Consider the following 15,326-nt stretch of genomic DNA (forward strand, 5'->3'; position numbering starts at 1 on the left):
GTGGGTGTGTGGTATGGTTAGAATTGAAGGAGACGTTGCCGAGGCCGTTGCGGTGGTGTCGCGTCGGAATAAGTTTCTCCGGGCTCCGTTCGCGGTCAGGCGAGGCTTTTGCCTTCGTCTAGGAGCCAGCGGTGTTGGGGATCCCCTGATCTCGTCGAGGTCGCGGGCTATGGTGGTTGGAGGTCCATCGGCACTGGCCGTTTGGATCCTCAGATGAGCGATGGAGGTAGGGAGACGAAGACCTTTCTTCTTCCTTGTTGGTACGATTTGCTGCTGCTGTTCTTCTCCTTCCTCTGCCTGATGCTGGTGGGAGATCCTGCTTTGCCCGGGCGGATGGCCCGGCCGCGGTGCCGGACCGGTCGGATGACTCGAGTTCTCTTCCTTCCGGAAGGGACACTTTTCGCGGTACTCAAAGCCAAAGATGGCGACGGCTGTTGCAGGTGTGTTGGATTGATGTCCATACCCTCTCAGCGCTGGTGCCAGGAAAGGAGGAAGCAGCGTGGCGGCAATTGTACCGTGGTCGAAGATGATGACCTGTTTGCGACTGGTTGCAGACCCTTCTGCTGCAGGGGTCTTCTCTCAAGATTCAGGGATGATGACACAGGGCTCCGGAGTTCTTCTTGTGTTATGGTTGTCTTAAGGTACTCTAGGTGTTCATAGTCCTTTGTTTTTGCGTTTCAGTGTGCTTGTAAGGGTCACCTACTCTGTACTGATTCGTGATTTGAATGAACAATTTCTCAAAAAAAAAAAAAGAATCCCTCTCATTAATGCTTCTGGTGATTTGATGCTTCTCAGTCAGAGCTGTAGCGTGCGCTCCTGCTCCTCACTTATTTCTGTTTGATCCCAGATCTGCATGGCTATTCTATGTCAGCCTTGAGCTTCATCATCTGTCGCGGATCAGATTTGACTTTTCCACATGCAACATGAATTCACCAAAGCAATCTTCACTGCTGTAGGACAATGTTCCTTGCCAGCTTTGCACCTCCTTTAGTAGCACGGCAGAGCCAACGTATAAGCGTTGGGTTCAAGTGAACCCAACGGAATTTGCCTCATATGTGCATGCATGTATCCTCTATAACACTAAGCTCCCTAATTTTAAAGGACTCACAAATAATTGAGGTCTCAAATTGAAATTGGGTAATCCGATTTTGAACGGGTCAACAATTTCTCAAAGCTCTCTCATTCAAATCTTTTATATACTATCTTCTATACTCTCACCTGAACCCCAACGAAAAGTGTTTTTTAGGACTCTCAAATGTTCAAAATAGGACAAATGTCCACAAAGTTGTTTTGTCTTAATTTTAGGTGGTTTTTATGGCTCTCCTCAATTGCACACGGCATGGTGGCCGGAGCGGGCAGCCGTCGACCCACCAGCGTACAACAACACAAGCACGGAGGAAGCGAGCGTCAGGCAGAGGACTGCATCATGGTCGGGCGGGGCGGCAATGAAGTTGTCATCTCGGCGCAGGCAGTGCCGCAATGGGAAAATCCTATACTGTGCCCCCAGTGCCCATCTCTTCACCTCCCGCAAACAAGAGCACACCCTCCCTCCTTTATGGGCCGACCCATATTCATTTTCTTAATTTTCTAAACAGCTGCAAAAAAGCGTGTGAGATGGGATTCAAACCCGCGCCTTGGGGTTGAGTGCAACAAACGCCAACCAAACCAGACAATTCACTTTCTGTGATTAAGTACATCTTCTTCCCCTTTGGTTCTTTCGTTTTATTTTTTATTTTTTATTTTCTTTTTTGTTATTTTCTCCTTTTTCAAGCTCGAGAGATTTTTTCCCAAAATTGACGAACTTTTTCTAAAATTGATGATTTTTTGTCAATTTTATGATTTTTTTTCAAATTCAATGAACTTTTCTTTAAAATAGATGATTTTTTAATTTGGTGAACTTTTTCTAAAATTGGCAAACTATTTTCCCGAATTCCATGAACTTTTCCAAAATCGATAATTTTTTTTTCATATTCGATGAACTTTTTTGAAAATCGATCAATTTTTAAAAAATTGATGACTTCTTTCAAATTCGAAGAACTTTTTCTTGAATTTGATTAACTTTTTTCAAATTGATATCCAAATTTTCAAATTCAATGAAGTTAGTCTATCCTACAGAGCCAGATAACAAAGATGTTTTATAATGAAGTCTACATGGCTTGAGCATACGGTCATGGAGGTCTTCATCCAGATGAATGACCGTGTAATATCCGAATAGGATCTACCACACCATAGGGTGGTTAATTTTTTTTACTGTAAAACAATATTTTCCTTTCGATTGCATTGGACGTGGTGGTTCTGTGCATCATGATATGCACAGCCGGTTCTCTCAATGCAGTTTTATCACTTTGATTTATCAATTGAATGAATATGTTCTATATCAGAAGAAAAAAAACAGCAACATGAACTGACCCCCTCCACAAGTCCACAACACAACAAGTGAAGTGATTAAGGCCCAGCCATCAAGGAACGAATATCTGTTTAGCTGCCGACGGACTCATGGGACAGAGAGTTTATACTAGTAAAACAAGTCAAACAAGAAGCTCCTTATTTTAGTAAAACAAGTCAAACAAGAAGCTCCTTATGTTAGTAAAACAAGTCAAACAAGAAGCTCCTTATTAATGGAAGAGAATGGTGTGGGAGAGATGATATTCGTCAGTGCATCATGTGCAATATACTGGCCATGGATTGCGGCACTCCGCCTAGAAAATTCAAATGGGGCTTGTGCGTATGTGCTCACGTAAACAGTAAAAGTAAGAGAAATCGGTAGAAACAAGATTTTTTTTAAAAATCTCAATTAAATATTTGCAACTAGTAAATCAAATACTTCCTCCGTAGTTGTCGCTCAAACGGACCGAGGGAGTAAATCTTTTAGCCATCACCGACGTACATGTCATTTCATAATGCAAATTTGCATGCAGTTGCAAGATGAAAAGTCTACTCACTTCATTCTTAAATACAAGTCTTTTTAGAGATGTAAACATGGACCACATGCGAAGCAAATTGAGTAAATTTATACTCTAAAATATGTCTACATACATTCGTATGTAGTTTATATTGAAATCTCTAAAAAGACATATATTTTGGAATGGAGGGAGTATTATACTTCTACTAGCCTGACATAAAATATGTCTACCCCGCCTAGCCTACCGAACTCCGTATTTAGTTTCTCTTTGTGCATTCTAGTCCCAATTTCAGGCCGCAACAGATGTGGTTTATACAACTATCGACAGACCTGTGCACCTACCCCAAAGAGCATTATCTCGAAATACTTATGAATTATAAACCCATTCACTATTGTTCCCGCCTAGAGAAATCATCTATAACTTTCTTATAATTTTGTTATGGTTTGGAGATTTATATTTTGACAACGAACATGTATGTGCCTTCTAATTAACTGAGTGCAGATTTGCGTACGTTCAACATGAGCTTGCTTGTTACTCCGTTCGTAAAGAAATATAAGAATGTTTATCACTAAAACGCTTTAGATCACTAAAATAGTGATTTGAACGTTCTTATATTTCATTACAGAGGGAGTACATTTTTAAAATTCAAAAGAAGAAACATTTTAAATCTCCATTTCAAAACAAAACTCGAAAAGAAGGATAACCTCCAGCCTCCGCACCGGATGATGCACACAAACATATATTATTTATTATTCAAAATCCGGCAGCAGAACAACACCGACCCTGAAAAAAGACATAAAGAAAACATGTGGCATGCGTCGCATGCCTCGTGACAACAACTCCATGCAGGGCCGGCCCTGAAGGGGGGCAGGGGGGGGGGGGGGGGCGCCCCGGGCCCCAAGATCGAGGAAGGGAGCCAGCGATGGATTAATTCGTTCCTAGTCTATATCTATATCTACACCTATATCTATACCTAATAATAAAGGACAGAGACTTTCATAGTTCTCCATAAGTCACCTATTTATATCCATTGATTTTGTGTTACCATAAAATTTGACGGCTAGGATTTAAAAATAGATCTACATGAATTTTAGATTTGTATATGCAAAAATATGTTATCACATATGCTTCTAGCCAAGAAGGCCATATGCTCTTTGTCAATCAACGATTCGACCATCCGAGGTATATCTTCTATTCATATTGAGGTTCCTAGCCTCCTAGATGAATAGCCGGCACATCAGTAATGTTCACAGTTGTCAATTGATGCAGTTTTATTTATTTTCAGCATTGTGTCTTGTCATCCGTAAAAAAGTATCTATCTGGTAGCAACGAAGAAGGCTGCCGATGATTTAGTACAATCACAGTGCGGAAATATTCATAATTATTTCAAAGAGAGTTGGCGATAGTTCTGATAAAGGAAGGGCAACCAACAAATGGCAATTCAGAATTTGATTAGCCAGAAGAAAATGTCGACACCAACATCAATGATAATAATGTAAGTGGCTCTAAGCATGTAGGTAATTCATTGGATGCACATCCATAGTCCGCTAGTGATGATGATGAACAACCAGTTTATACTTACGATATTTATGAAAAAATAGGGATAATCTCGATAATAAAGCAAGAGACATCTTAGTTGAGAAAGGACCTGAGGACAAAAAATGGCATACCATCTAGACGGTGCAGGGAGATGTTTTTCATATGCCCATTATCATAGGAAATTAGTCAATCGGGAGGAACATGATACAAAATGACTAGTTTATTCAAAAGATGTAGGCAAGTTTTTTGCTTCTGATCTAAGATCTTCAAGTCTAGCATTAGCAGGAGTTTATTCAAAAGTTGTCGTCAAACTTTTTTGCTTCTACTATAAGATCTTCAATTCTACCATTAGCAAGAATCAGAGATCCTTAGCACATGATAGATTAGGAAGTATTTGGGTAATATTTCATATATATGTGTATTAATTTTTATTGTTATGACGACTACATTAAGGGTCCCGGGTTTTAATCTCACCCTGGGCCCCCAAAATCTCAGGACCGGCCCTGACTCCATGAGACAACCACTAACCGTATGATAAAAGACAAGCTCAAAACAAAAAGTACATAACTTCTATGCTACGCCTCACGTGCGCCGACGATGATGAGTCCAATGCAAGGTTGATCTCGGGATCCTCATATCCAAAGCCAAGTTTCAATCAACCACCTTTAGTAAGGACATGAAGTAGGTGTGTGTTCACATAGTCTGATTAGAGATCTTGTCTTTGTTGGGGAACGTTGCAGAAAATTAAAATTTTGCTACGGTTTCACCAAGATCCATCTATGAGTTCATCTAAGCAACGAGTCAAGGGAGAGAGTTTGCATCTACATACCACTTGTAGATCGCGTGCGGAAGCTTGCAAGGTGATGATGTAGTCGTACTCGACGTGATTCGAATCACCGATGACCAAGTGCTGAACGGACAGCACCTCCGCGTTCAACACACGTACGGGACGGGAGACGTCTCCTCCTTCTTGATCCAGCAAGGGGGAAGGAGAGGTTGAGGAAGACAGCTCCACCGGCAGCACGACGGCGTGGTGATGGTGGAGAGGCAGTACTCCGACAGGGCTTCGCCAAGCACACGACGGAGGAGGAGAGGTGTTGGGGAGGGGAGGGCTGCGCCTTGGAGGGTGGTGCGGCTGCCCTCCCCTCACCCCTCTATTTATAGGGGGAAGGGAGAAGGGGGCCGGCCCCCTAGAACCCATCTAGGGGGGGTGCGGCGGCCTAGGGGAGAGGGGAGAGGGTGGCTTGCCCCCCAAGCCAAGGGGGCGCCCCCTCTAGGGTTCCCCCTCAACCCTAGGCGCATGGGCCCAAGGGAGGGGGGTGCGGCCAGCCCACCAGGGGCTGGCTCCCTGCCCCACGCAGCCCATGTGCCCCCCCGGGAGGGGTGGCCCCTCCCGGTGGACCCCCGGAACCCTTCCGGTGGCCCTGGTACAATACTGGTATGACCCCGAAACTTCCCGGTGTTCGTTTGACAACTTCCCATATATAAATCTTTACCTCCGGACCCTTCCGGATCTCCTCGTGACGTCCAGGATCCCATCCGGGACTCCGAACAACATTCGGTAGTCACATACTAGTCTTTCTAATAACCCTAGCGTCACCGAACCTTAAGTGTGTAGACCCTACGGGTTCGGGAGACATGCAGACATGACCGAGACGCTCTCAGTCAATAACCAACAGCGGGATCTGGATACCCATGATGGCTCCCACATGCTCCTCGATGTTGTCATCGGATGAACCACGATGTCGAGGATTCGATCAAACCCTGTATGCAATTCCCTTTGTCAATCGGTACGTTACTTGCCCGAGACTCGATCGTCGGTATCCCAATACCTTGTTCAGTCTCGTTACCGGCAAGTCACTTTACTCGTACCGTAATGCATGATCCCGTGTCCAACACCTTGGTCACATTGAGCTCATTATGATGATGCATTACCGAGTGGGCCCAGAGATACCTCTCCGTCATACGGAGTGAGAAATCCCAGTCTCGATCCGTGTCAACCCAACAGATACTTTCGGAGATACCTGTAATGCACCTTTATAGTCACCCAGTTACGTTGTGACGTTTGATACACCCAAGGCACTCTTACGGTATCCGGGAGTTACACGATCTCATGGTCGAAGGAAGAGATACTTGACACTGGCAAAGCTCTAGCAAAACGAACTACACGATCTTTTATGCTATGCTTAGGATTGGGTCTTGTCCATCACATCATTCTCCTAATGATGTGATCCCGTTATCAACGACATCCAATGTCCATAGTCAGGAAACCATGACTATCTGTTGATCACAACGAGCTAGTCAACTAGAGGCTCACCAGGGACATATTGTGGTCTAAGTATTCACACGTGTAATACGATTTCCGGATAATATAGTTATAGCATGAATAAAAGACATTTATCATGAACATTGAAATATAATAATACTTTTATTATTGCCTCTAGGGCATATTTCCAACAGTCTCCCACTTGTACTAGAGTCACCAATCTAGTTACATTGTGATGAATCGAACACCCATAGAGTTCTGGTGTTGATCATGTTTTGCACGCGAGAGAGGTTTAGTCAGCGGATCTGCGACATTCAGATCCGTGTGCACTTTGCAAATCTCTATGTCTCCATCTTGAACATTTTCACGGATGGAGTTGAAACGACGCTTGATGTGCCTAGTCTTCTTGTGAAACCTGGGCTCCTTGGCGAGGGCAATAGCTCCAGTGTTGTCACAGAAGAGTTTGATCGGCCCCGACGCATTGGGTATGACTCCTAGGTCGGTGATGAACTCCTTCACCCAAATCGCTTCATGCGCTGCCTCCGAGGCTGCCATGTACTCCGCTTCACATGTAGATCCCGCCACGACGCTCTGCTTGCAGCTGCACCAGCTTACTGCTCCACCATTCAACATATACACGTATCCGGTTTGTGACTTAGAGTCATCCAGATCTGAGTCGAAGCTAGCGTCGACGTAACCCTTTACGACGAGCTCTTCGTCTCTTCCATGAACGAGAAACATGTCCTTCATCCTTTTCAGGTACTTCAGGATATTCTTGACCGCTGTCCAGTGTTCCTTGCCGGGATTACTTTGGTATCTTGCTACCAAACTTACGGCAAGGTTTACATCGGGTCTGGTACACAGCATGGCATACATAATAGATCCTATGGCTGAAGCATAGGGGATGACACTCATCTCTTCTTTATCTTTTGCCGTGGTCGGTGACTGAGCCGAGCTCAATCTCACACCTTGTAACATAGGCAAGAACCCCTTCTTGGACTGATCCATTTTGAACCTCTTCAAAATCTTATCAAGGTATGTGCTTTGTGAAAGACCTATGAGGCGTCTCGATCTATCTCTATAGATCTTGATGCCTAATATATAAGCAGCTTCTCCAAGGTCCTTCATTGAAAAACACTTATTCAAGTAGGCCTTAATGCTGTCCAGAAATTCTATATTATTTCCCATCAAGAGTATGTCATCTACATATAATATGAGAAATGCTACAGAGCTCCCACTCACTTTCTTGTAAACACAGGCTTCTCCATAAGTCTGCATAAACCCAAACGCTTTGATCATCTCATCAAAGCGAATGTTCCAACTCCGAGATGCTTGCACCAGTCCATAAATGGATCGCTGGAGCTTGCATACTTTGTTAGCGTTCCGAGGATCGACAAAACCTTCCGGCTGCATCATATACAGCTCTTCCTTAAGATGTCCGTTAAGGAATGCCGTTTTGACGTCCATTTGCCATATCTCATAATCATAGTATGCGGCAATTGCTAACATGATTCGGACGGACTTCAGCTTCGCTACGGGAGAAAAAGTCTCGTCATAGTCAATCCCTTGAACTTGTCGATAACCCTTAGCGACAAGTCGAGCCTTATAGATCGTAACATTACCATCCGCGTCCGTCTTCTTCTTAAAGATCCATTTGTTTTCTATCGCTCGCCGATCATCGGGCAAGTCTGCCAAAGTCCATACTTTGTTTTCATACATGGATTCTATCTCGGATTTCATGGCTTCAAGCCATTTGTTGGAGTCCGGGCCCGCCATCGCTTTTTCATAGTTCGAAGGTTCATTGTTGTCTAACAACATGATTTCCAGGACAGGGTTGCCGTACCACTCTGGTGCGGAACGTGTCCTTGTGGACCTACGAAGTTCAGCAGTAACTTGATCCGAAGTACCTTGATCATCATCATTGTTTTCCTCTTCAGTTGGTGTGGGCATCACAGGAACGGTTTCCTGCGCTGCGCCACTTTCCCGCTCAAGAGGTAGTACTTCATCGAGTTCTACTTTCCTCCCACTTACTTCTTTCGAGAGAAACTCTTTTTCCAGAAAGCATCCGTTCTTGGCAACAAAGATCTTGCCTTCAGATCTTAAGTAGAAGGTATACCCGACAGTTTCCTTAGGGTATCCTATGAATACGCATTTTTCCGACTTGGGTTCGAGCTTTTCAGGTTGAAGTTTCTTGACATAAGCATCGCATCCCCAAACTTTTAGAAACGACAGCTTAGGTTTCTTTCCAAACCATAATTCATACGGTGTCGTCTCAACGGATTTAGACGGTGCCCTATTTAAAGTGAATGTAGTTGTCTCTAGAGCGTATCCCCAAAATGATAGCGGTAAATCGGTAAGAGACATCATGGACCGCACCATATAGGGTGCGATTACGATGTTCGGACACACCGTTTCGCTGAGGTGTTCCAGTCGGCGTGAGCTGTGAAACGATTCCACATTTCCTTAAGTGTGTACCAAATTCGTGACTTAAGTATTCTCCTCCACGATCTGATCGTAAGAATTTTATCTTTCGGTCACGTTGATTCTCTACCTCATTCTGAAATTCCTTGAACTTTTCAAAAGTCTCAGACTTGTGTTTCATTAAGTAGACATACCCATATCTACTCAAGTCATCTGTGAGAGTGAGAACATAACGATATCCTCCGCGAGCCTCAACGCTCATTGGACCGCACACATCGGTATGTATGATTTTCAACAAGTTGGTTGCTCGCTCCATTGTTCCGGAGAACGGAGTCTTGGTCATTTTGCCCAAAAGGCATGGTTCGCATGTGTCAAACGATTCATAATCAAGAGACTCTAAAAGTCCATCGGCATGGAGCTTCTTCATGGGCTTGACACCAATGTGACCAAGGCGGCAGTGCCACAAGTATGTGGGACTATCGTTATCAACTTTAAATCTTTTGGAATCTACACTATGAACATGTGTAATATTACGCTCGAGATTCATTAAGAATAAACCATTGACCATCAGAGCATGACCATAAAACATATCTCTCATATAAATCGAACAACCATTATTCTCAGACTTAAATGAGTAGCCATCTCGTATTAAACGAGATCCAGATACAATGTTCATGCTCAAACTTGGCACTAAATAACAATTATTAAGGTTCAAAACTAATCCCGTAGGTAAATGTAGAGGCAGCATGCCGACGGCGATCACATCGACTCTGGAACCATTCCCGACGCGCATCGTCACCTCGTCCTTCGCCAGTCTCCGTTTATTCCGCAACTCCTGCTGTGAGTTACAAATATGAGCAACGGCACCGGTATCAAATACCCAGGAGTTACTACGAGTACTGGTAAGGTACACATCAATCACATGTATATCAAATATACCTTTGGTGTTGCCGGCCTTCTTATCCGCTAAGTATTTGGGGCAGTTCCGCTTCCAGTGACCCTTCCCCTTGCAATAAAAGCACTCAGTCTCAGGCTTGGGTCCATTTTTTGACTTGTTCCCGGTAACTGGCTTACCAGGCGCGGCAACATCCTTGCCGTCCTTCTTGAAGTTCTTCTTACCCTTGCCCTTCTTGAACTTAGTGGTCTTATTGACCATCAACACTTGATGTTCTTTCTTGATTTCAGCCTCTGCTGACTTCAGCATCGAGAACACTTCAGGAATGGTCTTTTCCATCCCCTGTATGTTGTAGTTCATCACAAAGCTCTTGTAGCTTGGTGGGAGCGACTGGAGGATTCTGTCAATGACCGCCTCATCTGGGAGGTTAATGTTCAGCTGGGTCATACGGTTGTGCAACCCAGACATCTTCAGGATGTGCTCACTGACAGAACTGTTTTCCTCCATTTTACAACTGTAGAACTTGTCGGAGACATCATATCTCTCGACCCGGGCATGAGCTTCAAAAACTAGTTTCAGCTCTTCGAACATCTCATATGCTCCGTGGTGCTCAAAATGCTTTTGGAGCCCCGGTTCTAAGCTGTAAAGTATGCCGCACTGAACGAGGGAGTAATCATCAGCGCGAGTTTGCCAAGCATTCATAATGTCTTGGTTCTCTGGGACGGGAGCGTCACCTAGCGGTCCTTCTAGGACATATTGTTTCCTGGCAGCTATGAGGATGATCCTCAGGTTCCGGACCCAGTCCGTATAGTTGCTGCCATCATCTTTCAGCTTGGTTTTCTCTAGGAACGCGTTGAAGTTCATGTTGACATTAGCGTTGGCCATTGATCTACAAGACATATTTGCAATGGTTTTAGACTAAGTTCATGATAATAAAGTTCTAATCAAATTATGAACTCCCACTTAGTTTAGACATCCCTCTAGTCATCTAAGTGTTACACGATCCGAGTCGACTAGCCCCTGTCCGATCATCACGTGGGACGGACTAGTCATCGTCGGTGAACATTCTCATGTTGATCGTATCTTCCATACGACTCGTGTTCGACCTTTCGGTCTCCGTGTTCCAAGGCCATGTCTGCACATGCTAGGCTCGTCAAGTTAACCCTAAGTGTTTTCGCTGTGTAAAACTGTCTTACACCCGTTGTATGTGAACGTAAGAATCCATCACACCCGATCATCACGTGGTGCTTAGAAGCGACGAACTGTAGCAATGGTGCACAGTTAGGGGAGAACACTTCTTGAAATTTTTGTAAGGGATCATCTTATTTACTACCGTCGTCCTAAGTAAACAAGATGCATAAACATAATAAACATCACATGCAATTATATAGTTGTGACATGATATGGCCAATATCATATAGCTCCATTGATCTTCATCTTCGGGGCTCCATGATCATCTTGTCACCGGCTTGACACCATGATCTCCATCATCATGATCTCCATCATCGTGTCTTCATGAAGTTGTCACGCCAATGACTACTTCTACTTTTATGGCTAACGCGTTTAGCAATAAAGTAAAGTGAGTTCCATGGCGTTCTTCAATGACACGCAGGTCATACAAAAAATAAAGACAACTCCTATGGCTCCTGCCGGTTGTCATACTCATCGACATGCAAGTCGTGAATCCTATTACAAAGAACATGATCTCATACATCACAATTCATCATTCATCACAACTTCTGGCCATATCACATCACATGATCAATCGCTGCAAAAACAAGTTAGACGTCCTCTAATTGTTGTTGCATCTTTTACGTGGCTGCAATTGGGTTCTAGCAAGAACGTTTTCTTACCTACGAATCACCACAACGTGATTTTGTCAACTTCTATTTACCCTTCATAAGGGCCCTGTTCATCGATTCCGCTCCAACTAAAGTGGGAGAGACAGACACCCGCCAGCCACCTTATGCAACTAGTGCATGTCAGTCGGTGGAACCGGTCTCACGTAAGCGTACGTGTAAGGTTGGTCCGGGCCGCTTCATCCCACAATACCGTTGAGCAAGAAAAGACTAGTAGAGGCAAGTAAGATGACAAAATCCACGCCCACAACAAAATTGTGTTCTACTCGTGCAAAGAGAACTACACATAGACCTAGCTCATGATGCCACTGTTGGGGAACGTTGCAGAAAATTAAAAATTTTCCTACGGTTTCACCAAGATCCATCTATGAGTTCATCTAAGCAACGAGTCAAGGGAGAGAGTTTGCATCTACATACCACTTGTAGATCGCGTGCGGAAGCTTGCAAGGTGATGATGTAGTCGTACTCGACGTGATTCGAATCACCGATGACCAAGTGCTGAACGGACAGCACCTCCGCGTTCAACACACGTACGGGACGGGAGACGTCTCCTCCTTCTTGATCCAGCAAGGGGGAAGGAGAGGTTGAGGAAGACAGCTCCACCGGCAGCACGACGGCGTGGTGATGGTGGAGAGGCAGTACTCCGACAGGGCTTCGCCAAGCACACGACGAAGGAGGAGAGGTGTTGGGGAGGGGAGGGCTGCGCCTTGGAGGGTGGTCCGGCTGCCCTCCCCTCACCCCTCTATTTATAGGGGGAAGGGAGAAGGGGGCCGGCCCCCTAGAACCCATCTAGGGGGGGGGGGGTGCGGCGGCCTAGGGGAGAGGGGAGAGGGTGGCTTGCCCCCCAAGCCAAGGGGGCGCCCCCTCTAGGGTTCCCCCTCAACCCTAGGCGCATGGGCCCAAGGGAGGGGGGTGCGGCCAGCCCACCAGGGGCTGGCTCCCTGCCCCACGCAGCCCATGTGGCCCCCCGGGAGGGGTGGCCCCTCCCGGTGGACCCCCGGAACCCTTCCGGTGGCCCCGGTACAATACCGGTATGACCCCGAAACTTCCCGGTGTCCGTTTGACAACTTCCCATATATAAATCTTTACCTCCGGACCCTTCCGGATCTCCTCGTGACGTCCAGGATCCCATCCGGGACTCCGAACAACATTCGGTAGTCACATACTAGTCTTCCTGATAACCCTAGCGTCACCGAACCTTAAGTGTGTAGACCCTACGGGTTCAGGAGACATGCAGACATGACCGAGACGCTCTCAGTCAATAACCAACAGCGGGATCTGGATACCCATGATGGCTCCCACATGCTCCTCGATGTTGTCATCGGATGAACCACGATGTCGAGGATTCGATCAAACCCTGTATGCAATTCCCTTTGTCAATCGGTACGTTACTTGCCCGAGACTCGATCGTCGGTATCCCAATACCTTGTTCAGTCTCGTTACCGGCAAGTCACTTTACTCATACCGTAATGCATGATCACGTGTCCAACACCTTGGTCACATTGAGCTCATTATGATGATGCATTACCGAGTGGGCCCAGAGATACCTCTCCGTCATACGGAGTGACAAATCCCAGTCTCGATCCGTGTCAACCCAACAGATACTTTCGGAGATACCTGTAATGCACCTTTATAGTCACCCAGTTACGTTGTGACGTTTGATACACCCAAGGCACTCTTACGGTATCCGGGAGTTACACGATCTCATGGTCGAAGGAAGAGATACTTGACACTGGCAAAGCTCTAGCAAAACGAACTACACGATCTTTTATGCTATGCTTAGGATTGGGTCTTGTCCATCACATCATTCTCCTAATGATGTGATCCCGTTATCAACGACATCCAATGTCCATAGTCAGGAAACCATGACTATCTGTTGATCACAACGAGCTAGTCAACTAGAGGCTCACCAGGGACATATTGTGGTCTAAGTATTCACACGTGTAATACGATTTCCGGATAATACAGTTATAGCATGAATAAAAGACATTTATCATGAACATTGAAATATAATAATACTTTTATTTTTGCCTCTAGGGCATATTTCCAACAGTCTTCCCACTAGAGTGCACAAAACTCGTCACTGAAGCTGCCTCTGCCATCATCACCTGTCCAGCTACCCGCACACAACTGGATATACTTCTACAGAAGATACTAGGAGACAAAAATGTCCCATACCGCCTCGCCTCCCGTCACTGTCGCACCACCTTTGATGCAGCAGCGACTGGCTAAACATGCACCTCTGCCAGACCAACATGCTACACATGTTGGCAACTGGCATGACCTGATGGCTCCACATGAGTCGTCGTGCCTAGCATTTGCCGGGGACACATCCGTCGGCGATTTGACCTACTGACAACAGGCACGACCTGGCGCGTCCAGAAGAGACTCATGTGCCACTTGTCGAGCTGTATCAAACCTGGCCTATTAATGGAGGGGACGTCCCATACCACCGCTAGCCTCTAAAAAGCCACCACGACCTCGACATCCAGCTTCCGAGTCACCCCACAACTTTGGAGGCCCTGCTGTCGAAGAAGAGGGGTTGACACCCAAATTCCAGGCGCTACAAGTGAGCACGGTGCGCCGGCCGCTGTCATTGCCCACACAAATGGCATCCGCTGTCGTGACTGTTTGGTCTGGGCACTAGGGTCTGAATCCCTCGCGTACCGGCCTTGTTCAGTCGCAGTCGACCTCCCGTCATGCTGACGAGCAGGCCAGCACACCGGCATTCATCGCTGCCGCGCCGCCAGCAGGACATGCTGGCTAGGCTCCGTCGCACGCCGCATAGGAAGGGAGCAGCGACCGCCGGCAAGGCCGGGAGCAACGGCCGCAGCCAGATCCGCCGCCACCCATAATCCATTTCAGATGAAGCAGTAGATGACTATTGACATCGCTATGATTTTTGAGGATTCTTTTCGGAAGATTGAAGAAGTGATTTCCTTGCGTAAAAATATGTCCAGTCAGACAAGACCTAAAAGATGCATTTGAGCAGCGCACCTTGGGGATCTCAGTCTGGGTCAATAAGAGTAAACATATAAAACATATAAAGAATTACACGAAATTAAACGCTGACTAGTTTTTTTTTCTAATTAACCACTCCCTCTGAATTTCATGGGATGGGCCCCTTCTCCCCCTTAATCTCCAATCAAAACCCATCTGTTTATAAAACCCGTATAAACTTATGTATGTGTAGCATTACTCCAGTCTGGGTAGAGACGGAGTGATTCGACGCCACTTGGATGCATTAAGAGTTGTATTCGTGTCAGTCGTAATCTGTGATTACACGTGACACGATCCCATCGTAACGACTAGCGAGGCATGTGATACTGCAAGTTACGTAGTAGTACTAGTGCAAATCCGGTGAGCATCTTGTCAAATAGCCCAGACGCCCGTCCTGACTAACCACAACACAGCCCAGCCTTGTGCTAGCAGCAGAGACAAAA

The sequence above is a fragment of the Triticum aestivum genome, chromosome 4A (assembly GCF_018294505.1).
Source record: "Triticum aestivum cultivar Chinese Spring chromosome 4A, IWGSC CS RefSeq v2.1, whole genome shotgun sequence".
NCBI lineage: Eukaryota > Viridiplantae > Streptophyta > Magnoliopsida > Poales > Poaceae > Triticum > Triticum aestivum.